Here is a 13,648-nt window from a genome sequence, read left to right on the forward strand (position 1 = left end):
TGGGGCAGTGCTGGCCGCCCCCCTCCACTTCCTCAGGGAGGACTCTGCCTGCACCCCATCTCCAGCCAGCTCCTTCAGGGAAACACGCTGGGCATAGATGATCAAGCCATTCCAGGACTCCTCGTTTCAGGGGGTCCTTTACATCTCCAGCCTACCTGGTGCCAGTTTCCACTTTCATTATCCCCTCCTGTTTTCTGAAAGATCCGGTTAACCCTTTCTCTGATGGGGACAATTCATTTTGGGGAGAGATATGACATCAAGTGGCTGCCCGCGACCTTTGCAGCACCAAGGGGGGCAGCTGGCCGTCTCACATTACCTTTCAGCAGCCCGCCGACGTCCTGTCTGCTAGTCCCTCCTGCCACCTCTCAAGTCACCACTATTGCACTGCTGAAGACTGGGGGAAACAACAGGCAGCTCCTTTCTCTTTCAGAGCAGGGTGGGCGTTCTGCGCCTGAGGAGCCCTGGGCCAGCAATAGTGGTTTTCCTGAGACCCCAGTGGGGGCCTCTGAAATTCTTAAAAACTCAAAATTCTCAAGACACGTTTAGCTTTTACTGCAGCTTCCCACATAGTCAGGCCCCCAGGATATGACTGTAAAGGGAGAAGGCTGGTTCTCTGGGTGACTGTGTGCAGTGGTAAGTGGTTTCGGGCAGATGCAGTGTTGATGGTACACAGCACTTTCCTTAGAAGGAACATCATGAAATCTTTCTCTACTTTGGATTGTTTACCCTTTCAAGGCTTCAAATTTGAAAGAATCCTCTCATTTGAGATGAGTGCATGTGAGCCAGGGGCTGTCTCTGAAAGGCACTCTTGTCAAAACTCTGCTTTCCCGGCCTCCAACAACCCGTTCCAGAAGAGCAAAGCTTGATAAAACAGAACCACAGTTCTGGAGTGGGGAAGCCTGCTTCCTTTCTGGGGGTCAGCATTTTGACATGTTTGTATTCAGTGGGCCGTGCTCGTGAACACACAGGTGGTTGCAGTCTGGGTGTGCCATGTCTGGCCACCTGGGGGCGCTCTTGCACCATCCCAGCAATCTGGCTGCAAAGGACTCTTACCCTCTGGAAGGTTCCTGCATTCACTGCATTTCTCAGCCTTTCCATATTCCGCTTCCCCGGGCCTTGGCCCCAAGCATTCCCCCATCTGTTCTTCAGGAACTTATTCCTCTGTGATTGCTACACCAAGCAGGACCTACATGTACCCAGAATCCAGGATAAGGGTGAGCAGGCTCCTGATGTCACCATTTCTGAATAATAATAGTCACTGTGGGCTTGAGCCTAGGATGTCCTGTTCTCACAGGAGTGCCTTGCCTCAGAACGCACCCTTTATCTGTAGAGCACGTGTGTTGGGGGCAGGGGTGGGTGTTCCTTCCAGAACTAAGTGCTGTCTTAAAATCACATCAGAAGAGTCCACTGGCAGACCACTGGTGATGTCCTCTGCTGCCCTCTGCTCCCTTTTCCCTCCCTTGCCCGGTGCTAGAATGGAGAGATTCTCAGAACCAGGCCTCCTAGGCTGGTGGTTTTCAAGCTTGGACTATGTAAGAAACACAGCAAGAAACTTACTTTACATTGTGAGTCAATGCTCATTTTCACACATAAATCTGTCTCCAGCAAAAGTTTCATAAAGGAATTTTTACCCTTAGAACATAGGATACCATACCCTCCATTTCTCCATTTTTTCACTTTAAAAATGCTTGCAATCCACTAAATTGAATTGATCCACAGCTTGAAAAATGCAGCCCTAACTCAACTTTACCCTGTTAAATAAGCAGAGGACCCTGAGGCTTGGAAGGGAGATGTGCCCAAATCACACTCGTGACAACATTAGGACTGGCGCCCGGGCTTTCCATTCCTGCAGCTTCACCCCTCGGGCGCGTCCAGGATCCCAGCACAGATGCTGCTTTAGCCTGCACAGTAGGATGCTGGCTTCCTTCGGCTGGAGGGAGGGAGAGCTGTGGGGCATGAAGAAGCTCTAATCAGAAACGTGGAGCTTCCAGGAACCATCGTGATGCATCCTTTCCAGAGAGGCCAGTAGATACCGATGCTCCCTAGACACTGAGCACATCGCACAGCATGGTCTCTGATGGGTTCAGCAGCCCCGTGGGGGTAGGCAGAGGGAACCTCACTGGTGATTTTGAAACTGAAACTGAAGTTGTCTCATGACAACAGGCCAGGATTCTAAATGTGTGCTCCCAGCTACCCTGCAGGGCCACCTCCTCCCCAGGGAGCCCTGGGGTGCTCTGTGCAGTGATGGTATCCCAGGCCCACCCTGAGTGGGGAGGAACCACTTCAGGAGCCCACATATGCCCTTGTGGACCTGGAAAAGACAGAAGGGGCCCTCCTCTGGGAGGCCTCATCCAGTTAGCATCTCGAGGGTGAGCATCAGTGCTGTTTGACACAGGGAAAGAATTGAGGGACTTTCCAGGTTGTCGTAAGCTAGATTCCGATTCTGATCTGGGAGCACGGTTCTGCTAGCCACAAGTTAAAGCCATATCGTCTCGTTCATCTTCCCTGGTTCTTGTTTCTCTGCAGAGACAGTGCTTTCTCCCCGCTCCAGGGCCTCCGGGTTAGTAGTGTACTCCAAGCTTCCTGCCAGCGGACTAATATTCAGATTGCTCCCGTCAGGGCTGTCATTCCAGAAGCCCTCTCCCTGCCTTGTTTGTACAGAGAGCCCGGCCGAGAGCTGGGGACAGTGTGACAGAGAAAGGAAGGGAGAAGCTTCCACAAAACCTTACGGGGAGGTCTGCAATTCAGGGACATTTTTTTTCTACAAAAAGATGCATCCTCACATAAGCCACCTCTGCATCAGCTTTACCCAACTCCAGTTTGATCTGAAGCAAAGAGGGCCCTGTCGACCTGAGTCCTCTGGAAGAGAAACTGCCCAGCAGTATGTGGGTGTCAGAGAATGAACAAGTCACTGGAAAGGCTAGTGGTGATACGGGGGTGAGGTGGCCATGGTGACAAGCACCCACCTGCCCCTCCAAAGACAGACTCAGAGGGGAAGGGCTGCTGCTCCACTGTCCCCAGGCTGTGTGGCCCATGAGGGGCCATCCCTAGCCATCCACTTCCTGCGTGGCAGGATGTCTGCCCACGTGGTGTCCCCCTGCCGCTCTGGCAGCCACTGTGCCAGGCACAGCAGGCCTCTAGTCTGCAGCCTGTGCAGGTGGCCCTTGAGGTGCTGCTATCTATCACTTTGTTCCAGTGACATTTCCATGAGGAAGAGTGTAGTCCCTCCAACTTCACACCACTTGGGAGCTGATGAGAACCCGGGGGGGCGTCTAGACGATAATGCAGTGGACACCCCACTCTTGCAGGCTCCGGGCACGTGAGCTGCAGAGGCCTTATTGGAGGGGCAGGTTAGCCCTTTAACAGACCATCCTGCACTTAGCACCTGCCAGCTGCCAGGTCAGCCCAGCCACTGCCGTGCCGCCAGCCTCCATCTGTGCTCACTCTCAGGCCTCGGATTGGGTGCTTGCATGTTTTTTGTCTTCCTTTGTTGATCCTATAGAGCCTGCAGGGGAGTGGAAATCCCTGCCCCGTCTGCTCTGGAGCAGAACACTGCTCCGGTTTAGATGAGCCTGCCCTGCACAGTGTGTCTTTACGGAAGCGAGTGGGAGCCCGAATGGGCATGTGTTCTTGGAAGACATGAGGTGGCAGGTGTCTTCCAGGAACATTCACAGACCCCTCTCCAGAGGCACGTGCTCCATGCCACCTCCAGGCAGCAGCTCAGGGTGGGGCATGAGTGAGGAAGTCTGGGGATTCCTCAGCTCGTTGCTAAGCAAGGTGCCAACACAGATGCTGTCATCAGCACAAGAGGTGTGAGGAGGCATTTCTGAAATCATGGCAAGCCAGGGGAAAATGGTCCCTTTGAAGCTTCCTCACCAGCCAATTTTCAGGAGTGCATCTGTTTGCACAGCGGATCCCCGTCTGTGTGTGTGTGTGTGTGTGTGTGTGTGTGTGTGTGTGTGTGTGTGTGTGTGTGTGAGACCCACAGATGGGAGCGGGCAGAGATCTAGATGAATTATGCTTCTGCCTATTTGTGGATTCCCAAAGATGGCCTTTGTCTACAACTCCTGCCTTGCTCTCAGGTGCTTGAAGGGGCCCCTGCATCTTCTCTGTCCTTAAGGTGTGGTGAGGGGTGTACACATTTTCCTTTGCCAAAAGCTACACGGAGTATATTTGAATGACTAGTAGTTAGCTTGGGAAGTGGAAGCGTTAACAGGTACTACACCAGTGTGTCAGCTCTGGTCCTTAGCCGCACCCCCACGGAAGTCTAGAAGGGCCAGTTCTAAAACATCATGAGGCGTGTAATTCAGAGGAAAGGGCCCTAGAGTCACTGGGAATCAGTTTGCTTACAGTCTGCTCCTGGTCCTGTCCACTTGGAAGAATGGCTGAGAGCAGATGCCGGCAGGGCCTCTGCTGGGCCCCGGAGCTGTGACTGCCCGTGTCCAAGTGATGGACTTTGCTTCCAGCTGCAAGGCCTCATAAGACTGTTGACAGCACAAAACCTAGACTGGGTGCGCGTGGGGCAGCCCCGAAACCAGGATGCATTTCAATCTAGACTGAGTCCAGCTCTTCTCTGTTCCATGCTGGGAAACTGGTACTGGACTTCCATCAGGCAAGAAGAGAGACCGTCTGTTCCCTCGTGCGGTGGGGAGACGGTGGTCCTGAGGACCCTTTGCCAAGCAGCAAGATCGTACCTTGCCTTTTTGCAGAGAGAGAAACTTACCCTGGTTTTTATGGAAACACTAAGCACTTAAAGATGCCTCAGGCAATGGGACACATTCAGTAGAGTTTTTAAATGACTTTTTGTATGTCAAATACATTTGTATTTTAAACAGTAAAGTTGTTTTCCCAAAATTCATGCTTTCATTCTTTCTCTGGGTGATACACTGTGGTGGGCTCTGGACCTTGTTCCCCGAGGAGAAGGTAGAACGTGGTCCTGGAGTGAGAACCTGGTTACATACCCATTGCACATACGGGTATGTCTGAGCAAACCGCTGCATTTCATTGCTTGAGGTTTCCGTGGGCCTCCTGGGAGACACAACAGTGGGCAGGATGGCTGGATTTCACGGATTCCCAAACAGTCTGAGAAAGTTGTCCCCACAGCACTCCTGGCAGCTGGATGGAGCAGGGCCTCACCCCCAGGAGTCGTATCATGGTATCTGAGGAGATGTTGAGGGAACACTTCAGGAAGTAGTACCTGGTGCTGACATCCGCCTTGAGACCTCTGCCTGCTTCTCACCTCCTACCTGTGTCACATTCCAGGAGCGTAAGGTTTTTGGGGGAGTCAAACAAAATTGCAGGACCACCAGAGATACAAGAGCCAGAGATTTGCTGATTGTCACTAAATGACTTGCAGGACCCCAGCAAGTGACCTCACAAGGTGGCGACAGGAGCAGCATGCACATCCTCCAGGTGACAGACACATGCCCAGAGGCCCCCAGGGAAGAAGGGAAGGCCCAAGGGCAGCCAGGCTGGAGACCAGGGGCTTCTCCCAGTCCCTGATGTCCTCAGTTTGGGGAGCACAGAGGACGGCTTCCCTGGATGGATGGCTGGAGCAGGGGAGAAACCAGTGTCAGTTTCCTGCCACTCTGGGGTGATGGCCTCGCAGGCAGGCTGGGAAGCTCACTGCCTCCTGAGGCCCAGCTAGTGTCCATGGAGGCAGCACTGGGTCACCACAGGTACCCATTCTCCCTTTGGGGAGCTTTTTTATGCTTGTGTCCAGGGGTGTCCTGGCTGGTCAAGACATCAGTGCCCACAGTGACAGGGATCGGCTCCTCGGGGTCCGTGGCCCAGGTCGGTCAGATCACAGTGTGCAAGGGCATGGGCTGATGCTGCTCCGCATCTCTGGACTCCAGCCTGAGGGTGTGCCCTCCGGAGCAAGGCCAGGAGGGGCAGTGCCAGCTGCCGGGCACTCACGGGCACGTGCAGTTAGGCTCAGGGCTGTGAAGTGCCCACTCTGCATGGCCCCCTCCTCTGCCACCTCAAGGGACATGTACACAGTCCTTTCCTCTTTCCCGTCCCAAACCCCAGCCTGTGGAAACCTGTCATGGTATTTTTTGTTTGAAGAAGCATTGTCGGCAATAGAAATCATACAAGTAAGCTCGTGCCCCCAGCTAGGCCCTCCCTGCTGCTCTATGAGCCTTTTTATTTTTTAGCTGAAAAAGAAAAAAGAAAAGATGGAAAAGCAGGAAAAAGAGAAAGTGATCTACGCAGATTACCTCCACTCAACATTAACTGCTGCAAGATCTTTGTATATTGGCTTTTTTTAAAGAAAAAAACACATATTTTTATAAAAATACTGCATGTTTGTTGTGAGTGAATTCCAACGGTGCTGAAATGTACAGATGAATGTAAAAAAATCACTGCAGTCCACTCATCCCGCAGGAATGAGCAATAGTAGCATTAGGTGAACATCTGGTCAGACATAGATACAAATAGGGAAGATGAAAAATATTTTATACAAATAGGATCCTTCTCTCAGTGCTGATTATAATTTTAATAGCTCGTTAGTCATTTTTCTTGAAACTGACGGAATTGTTGAACTTCACGTAAGTAATGTGTCACACAATTCGTATTTCCCAGAAGATGTCTTTAACCTTAGAAGCATAGAAAACATTGAAGCTGGAGTCCTTAGTGGTCGTTAATATGGTTTTCAACTCGGCACCGTGGACAGGATGGGCACAGGTTCTCACGGGCCTCCCGGTCGGGGTTTGGCCTGCGGTTCTTATCTCGCTGGGGTCCAGCGTCCTTACCTGTTTCTCCTCTGGTGGTTCTCTGTCCTGTTTTGCCCCCTGTGGGCTCCTCACCAAGCTGCCTCCCACTGCTCCCAATGCCCACCCACTGTCGGGGCTCCATCCCGCCCTCCCCCTGCACTCGTGGGGGGCAGGCTGGCCGCACAGCCCTGCTGCGCCAGGCGTCAGGGGGTTGGCCCCAGAGAAGGAGCTGTGGGTGCAGACGCTGAGCAGCGGCGGGTCTGGGCAGGCTCTCTCCAGCCCGGGCTCCCTGCAGGGAAGACCACTTCCTCAGGAGCCACGCTCCAGGTCCCTGACTCCCCCTCGCCTTTGTCTTGGGCTCATGCGGCGCATTCCAGAAGACCCCCCTCGGGCGGCCCCTTTGCTCTCACCATGGAAACACAGACTGCTCCGCAGGGGCGCCTCCACAGTGGCCTCCCAGCTACCTCCACACTCCCTGTTCTGTTGAGAGTGCTTTGAAAGGTCACTAGCGGCCTCCTGCTGGACATGGGCACAGCATGCAGGTTGTGGCCGCAGGGAGGTGGGCACCACCCCACCTCAGTAGCTCTGCTAAGAGACCCTGTTTTGCTGATGAGAAGCCAAGGTATCCAGGAGTTACCTAAGCTGCCCAAGCTCACAGCTACCGAGTGGCAGAGCTACTCAGGTCTGCCCGGCCCAAGACCACACCCTGGACCACCAGGACATCCCAGGAGCCGGTGCTCTGGGGAGAGAAGGGGCTGCCACTGGGGCACTAGTGGCTCTCTGCCAGGGGCCACCTCACTGCCGGCCGTCTGCTACTCTCTGGCCTCGGTTGGGCCCAGACCGGGACTCCTGCTGACAGTGGGACTCCACTTTGCACGGCCCTTGCTTCTTCTTCCAGAAAGCTTGTTTCTGCTTATATCATTGAGCCAGGGTGTTGTGGGGGAGGGGGTTTGTCATCAAGACTTGCCAGCTGCAGCAAACCTGAGACTAAAACAAAGTGTGCCACCCCGGGGAACAAAGCCGTGTGTGTAAAGATGACCAGAATGGCCACCCTCCAACTGCCTGCTGTTCTCATGTTTGGCAACCCCTTCCCCTCTCCCTCCCTGATGCTTCATCTCGGCCATCTTTGTGGTCACGCCATCTTGTATTCTGCCTTATTTTATGTATGCCTCATCATGGACATTCTCCGTGTTCCCTCGCGGTCTCCATACTTAGTCTCCACGCACCGTAACATCCCACTGACCGAGGGCATCCTGTCATGGTTTCCCGTCCTCTGTCATTGAAGTTATGAACATTTAGGTTATTTCCAGCACTTGACTACTGGAGATAATGTGGCAACAGAGTACTTGTAGCCCAAAAAAGCCTTTTTTATCCTTTTAAAGTTATGGAAATGTGAGGTTTAAAATGACCCAGTGAACACGAATGATTGTATAATTGGAAACAAGGCCTGCTATGACAATAAGTATAATCACAATAATAATCAATGGTCTAGGAAGGAAAGGAGAGGAGAGTGTGAAGACGGGAGGAGCTGGAAAACTTGAGGTCAGGAGAGAGATGAGGGCAGCAGGGTCAGACGGCTCACAGCTCACATGTGGTATGGGAAGCATGGTGCCTGGAAGAGAAGAGAGAGCTGGCCCTGGGCTGCAGGTCAGGGCGCCAGGCCTAGAAATCTCCTTCAAGAGCGCTGGAGCCACAGGTTCTACACTTTGGGTTTGCAAGCCCCTGGATTCCCCAGCTACATGTTACCTTTTTCCTTCCCTTGGAAGGCCCCAGGTGGTGCAGGCTCCGCTGTACTGGGTTCTGGGAAGTCGGGCAGTGACACTGACTTCCCAGAATCCAGCCCAGGTTGCCAGAAAGCTGAGTTCAGCTCCTTTTCATTAGGGTTGCCAGATTTAGCAAATAAATCTACAGAGAAGCTCAGTTAAATTTGAATGAAGACCACAAATACAAGTTCAGTAGAAGTCCGTCCAGCACAACATTGGGATGTATTTACACCATAACATTTGTGGTTTCCTTGAAGTTCACATTTACCTGGGCGTCCTACGATTCATCTGCAGACCCTATTGTGTGTGCTGGCCTCATTTCTTGCCTCATGCAGACAGCCTTCCCTGCAAGGGGCCTGGGCTGCCAGCAGCTCACAGCATCTCCAGGGCCCAAGATGCAGAGGAAGAGAGGGCACTGGGCTAATGGCTCTGCCTGGGACACCTGGGGAGGGGCTGGGTTAGGGTTAGGGTGAGGACCCTCTCCCTTCGCCCATCCACCTCGCCCACCCCCATTTCTTGAGTATAAACAGCTGAGGTTTTTGTGGTCTTTGTCAAGTGTTCTAGTGCAGCTTCCAGGAAAGAACCCGGCTCCCTCTGCTAGTCAGAGTCCTGCCGCACAGCCGCTCCTCGTGGGGACTCGGGCCGCAGTCCCTGAACAGATCACACTGGATGGGGATGGGAATGGGGGTGCTGTGCCCACATGGTGGGTGGCTCCCAGAAGGAGAAGGTGCTGACCCGGGACTCACACGGGTGCCCCCCACAGGCTGACACATGTTAGAGGACTTCAGACGCCTCCCTCAGCGCCTCCTTAGACTGCCTAACTAGACCTAGACAGTAGAGTTAATAGAAATAACAATCCAATCCAAGCAGTTGTTATTCCATGTTCCGGAGAAGGGAACATCCACCCAAAAGCTTTGCTAATCAGAATGTTGTTTCAGTAGCAAGCTGTCCCCTGAGAATCCCAAACCCAGGGTCGTGTTTACCACCACAGTTCTGCCGGCAGTCTGCTCCGACGCCCACCAGGATTGAAAGCGAAGTTCAGAAGCATGACACTCGAGGGGACGTCCAGCAGGTGTCCTTGTGCTTGCAAACATAAGCGTGGGTCGCAGTGCTGGACCTGGCTCCCCAGTGCAGACTGCTGAGGTTACTTCTAATGCCCCAGAAATCCCAAGGCCACCACTGCCTCTCCATTCTGAGCTATGGGTTTGTTCCTTGCAAGTATTATGACTTAATGTACGGCCATAGGGGGATTTTTACAAAACCCAAAGATGCAGTGGAGAGGACCAGGGATGATGGAGGTTGCAACTGCCCATCTCTTGACAGTAGACTCACCATGAGTGGCTGCCTGGTGGTCACCAGAGGCAGGAAGACCCCTGGGCTGGACGTCAGGTAACACAGAGGCAGCTGTAGGCCAGGGTCCAGCTGCAGCCTCCCCTCTGAGGGCTGCATCTGCTCTGTCTGTGCGTGTCACAGCCAGGCCCTCTGCCCCCACCTGGGTCTGCCCCTGCTGGAGAGTTTCCTGAGAAAGGACGCTCCACCAACTCACAAAGAGGCTCGGTTTTCCCTTAAAAAGAGGCTCCTTTGCTGCAGCCCCTCAGTGTTCCCCCTGCCCTTCAGCAGTCTCCGGGCTGCCCTGCCCTCCCCTCTCTAGACCCCAGAATCCACTCCGGAGTGTCCCTAAGCAGGCTCAGTGCAGTCCAGCAGAGCGACCCTCGGGGCCTTGTCCCACAGCCCGATCTTCAGGACTCCCTAGGACTCCTGCCATTAACTAGAGAAAGGCACTTGAGTGTGTGGGCAAGTGCGGTGCAGGAGGGGCCCAGAGGGTGTCCTCCTGCCCTTGTGAAGCCCAGAGCAGCCTTTAGAGGCAGGCCCCAGGGCAGGACCCAGACAGCTCACTGCCCAGGAGCCAACTGAGCTCACCTGCACCCAGGCGAGCCCTCATGCACTGGGCTTTGCAATGGACACATACATCCAGTTCAACATTTATTTATCTGTGTTGAACCCTAGAGAGAGGAGACCATCACAGGGCTAAGGGTGTGCTGAGGGGGTGTCCCTACTGTGGCCTTGACCTTCCCGGCTGCCCCCTCCTCCCTCTGGTTACAGCACCTTAAGGAGGCTGATGGCCGAGGTGGGGCCCATAAGGCCCCCTCTCCGCCACAGAGAAGTCCAGCAGAGGGTGACCCAGGAGGCTGGCTCCCATTTGCAAAACCTGCATCCTGCCCTCCTGCCCCCATCTGAGCCCCAGGAGGCTGGGTGGGCTGCATGGCTGCATCTCTTGCTGCCCCGCCAGGCTCCAGTCGGGGAAGTGACGTGGGTCCCTTATTACCCTGGCTGAGAAGCATCACCTGGGCTGGCTGCATCCTTGAAGGAAGTGCTATGCAGCCTGAGCTCCCTGTGTGTCCCTCCCTGGGGTTCCAGCGCTTGTCCCCTCCCGGACCCTGCCGGCTGCCTAGGGCGGCACTACCCCTGGGTTTCCATAAGGACCCCAGACCTCCAGAAAGAGCCCCTTTTGCATCTCTCTCAAATGATCCCAGTTGGCGTGCGCCATAGGGCTGGGCCAGGGTGATACACCTTCCCTGGAAGTTTCCTACCTGGAGCTAGCGGAAGAAGAGTGCCTCTCCTGTGACTCAGCGCTGCTGTGTTTTTGCCTAGGAGGAGGCAGCCCAGCCAGGCCTCCTGTCCTGGGCACAGAGGGTTCCAACCATCCCTGTCATCCCTGAACCTCGCTCCACCCATGCCTTCCCCAGTTTTGTGAACTACTCAGTCTCATTCTTTTTTCCAACATAAACTAATTTGAATTGGATTTTTGTTATTCACAACAAAAGAGTCCAAGATAGGGAGATATGAAGCTTCATTTTAAAACTGCCTTAAGGAGGACACTAGCAGAGCCCTGAGCCCCACCTGGGGGTACAAAGGGTTTCCTGGAGGAGGAGGTGCTGAGCAAGTCTTGAAGAATGAGTAGACATTGGCCAGGAAGGGAGAGCAGGGGCCACACTGTCCCATGTTGCTGGAGAGGATGGGCCAGGTGACAGACTCGGGTGGCAGAAGCGACAGAGGCCGGACCCTGAGGCCTTGAGGATGAGCCAAGGATCGTTGATGTTATTCCAGGTCAGTCCCAGCTTTTCAAATGGGCTTGACCCAGAGTTGGGGGGACTTGAAGCTATAAGACAATGAAGCACCCTCTCCTAGAACAAAACCTCTGCTCCAGGAGTTGAAGGAAAATATTGTTTTTATGCTAAAAGAAACCAGGAGCAGAAAGTAAAATTCCATGCATTTCTAACATAAAACACAAGATTTCAAATACTTCTTACTTGAGGTGGGTCAGGCCTGGGGGCAAAGTTTGAGCATCACGGCATGGGTGGAGGGCAGGCTTCAGGGGGCTTCTACCCAGGGAGGGGCCAGGTCTGGCTGCGGGGTGAGGGCTCAACAAACAGGGTCAGCTGACCCACCAGACCAGCTCCCCATGCCGGGACTTATTCATTCATTCATTCATTCACTTGTTTCACAGACAACTGTGAGCGCCGGGCCCTGCAGCTGGCGCAGGGGACACAGCTGCAAACAAGGCAGGCAGAGTCCCTCTGTCGACCAAGCTGTGATCTGTCAGTCGGCACGCCTCCTGTTGCCGGGTGAGGGCCAGCACTTGCCTCTATGGCCCCACTGCCTGGTATGCGGTCTGCATCCGGTAAGTGCTTGTTGACTGAGTCAACGGTCAACAGCTGAATCAGTAGCAGTTGTCAGGTTGTGTCGCCATGTGTTTTGTATCAGAGGCAGAGGCCAGCATTTGCAACTCAGCGAGGCCCACTCCACCCCTGCTTGTGCCCCCGCCTCCCTCGCAGAGGGGCTCCTGCCAAGAGCGATTTCCTTTCATCCCAAGGCCTGTGCAAACAGCCAGGGATGCTGGACTTAGCCTCCAGCACATTTTCTGTCCCCTTGGTAGGACGTCGGGGGCAAGGACACAGGGTCCCTACTGTCTTTGGCCTCTCCAGGCCACCTGGGAGGAGGCAGCATGTGTGAAATTCAGAGGGGGGCTCAGAAACATCTGGGTTCAAATCTCAGCCCTGCAGTTCAGCTGAGGGGGAAGGGGCTGACTTTGCCACAGTGAGCTTGGTTTCCCCCTCTGTTAACCAGGATAATAATCCTTGCTTTCCTGAATGGAGGCACAGAGCCAGGTTGCAGCCTGGCACTCGCCATGAATGGCCACAGTACCCCTCGGCAGCCAGGGGAGGGGGCCACAGCGGAAGCCGGGACATTGTCCACCCATCAAGCCTGTTCCCCTGCAGCTGTAGGTCCCCCATGTGCCGGGGGTTTGTCTTACACAAGAATGGCCCAGGTGTGGCCCTGCACTCAGGAAACGGTGGGCTAGTAAGAGAGTCGAACACCCTGCCCGAGACTGTCCTCCAGGGCTGCCGGCGTCCAGAGAGAACTCAGGGCAGGGAACAGCAGGCTCCTGGCGGCCCAAGTCAGGTATTCGGTAAATGCTGCCAACTGACTTCACATCACCCCAAAGTACGTTCTGAGCACCTACTGTGTGCCAGGCACTGGGCTTGGTGTTGGGATAAACCGGGCACAGGACAGAAGGGCACCTTGCCCTGGGTCACAGTCTGGTGTGGTTTTGAAAGAGACAAGGACCCAGGCTATTGCTTGCAGGCTGGCTGGGGGCCCCTATCCAGCCCGGAGGCGTCGCAGGGCTTCCCATGAAGGGTTTCTCGGCTGGGGGCCAACAAGAAGACAGCCCTGCTGCGGGATGTGGGGCCGGGCCCTGCCGCCCCTGGGCCTCAGCCTTGGTCTCTTTCTCTGTGAGCTGAGGGCAGTGAATCTGTCAGCCTTAGGTTCTGGTTGCTCTGGTGGGCAGAAACCCCAAAGACTCCCAGGGTCTGGGACTGTCTGCTCCTGCTTGGGGACCCGAAACCCTCTGAAAGTTCGGCGCCTTCTCAGAGAGCTTCCAGTCGGGTGTGGGGGCAGCGTTCCCAGCAGGCCGTTCTGCCCCACAGCCCCATCTGGGTGGTGGCCGATCACCCTTTCCTCTGCGCTTGCTTCGCGCATGACCCCAGGCCTCGGCACAACCACTCGCCCCACCTCCCCAGCCGGAGTCCCAGAATCCAAAACGCCTTCAGGGGGCGGCAGAGCTCCTCTCTGGGCCTTTGCTGAGGGCTCGTGTCCTTCCCAGCGGCC

The sequence above is a fragment of the Manis javanica genome, chromosome 4 (genome assembly GCF_040802235.1).
Source record: "Manis javanica isolate MJ-LG chromosome 4, MJ_LKY, whole genome shotgun sequence".
NCBI lineage: Eukaryota > Metazoa > Chordata > Mammalia > Pholidota > Manidae > Manis > Manis javanica.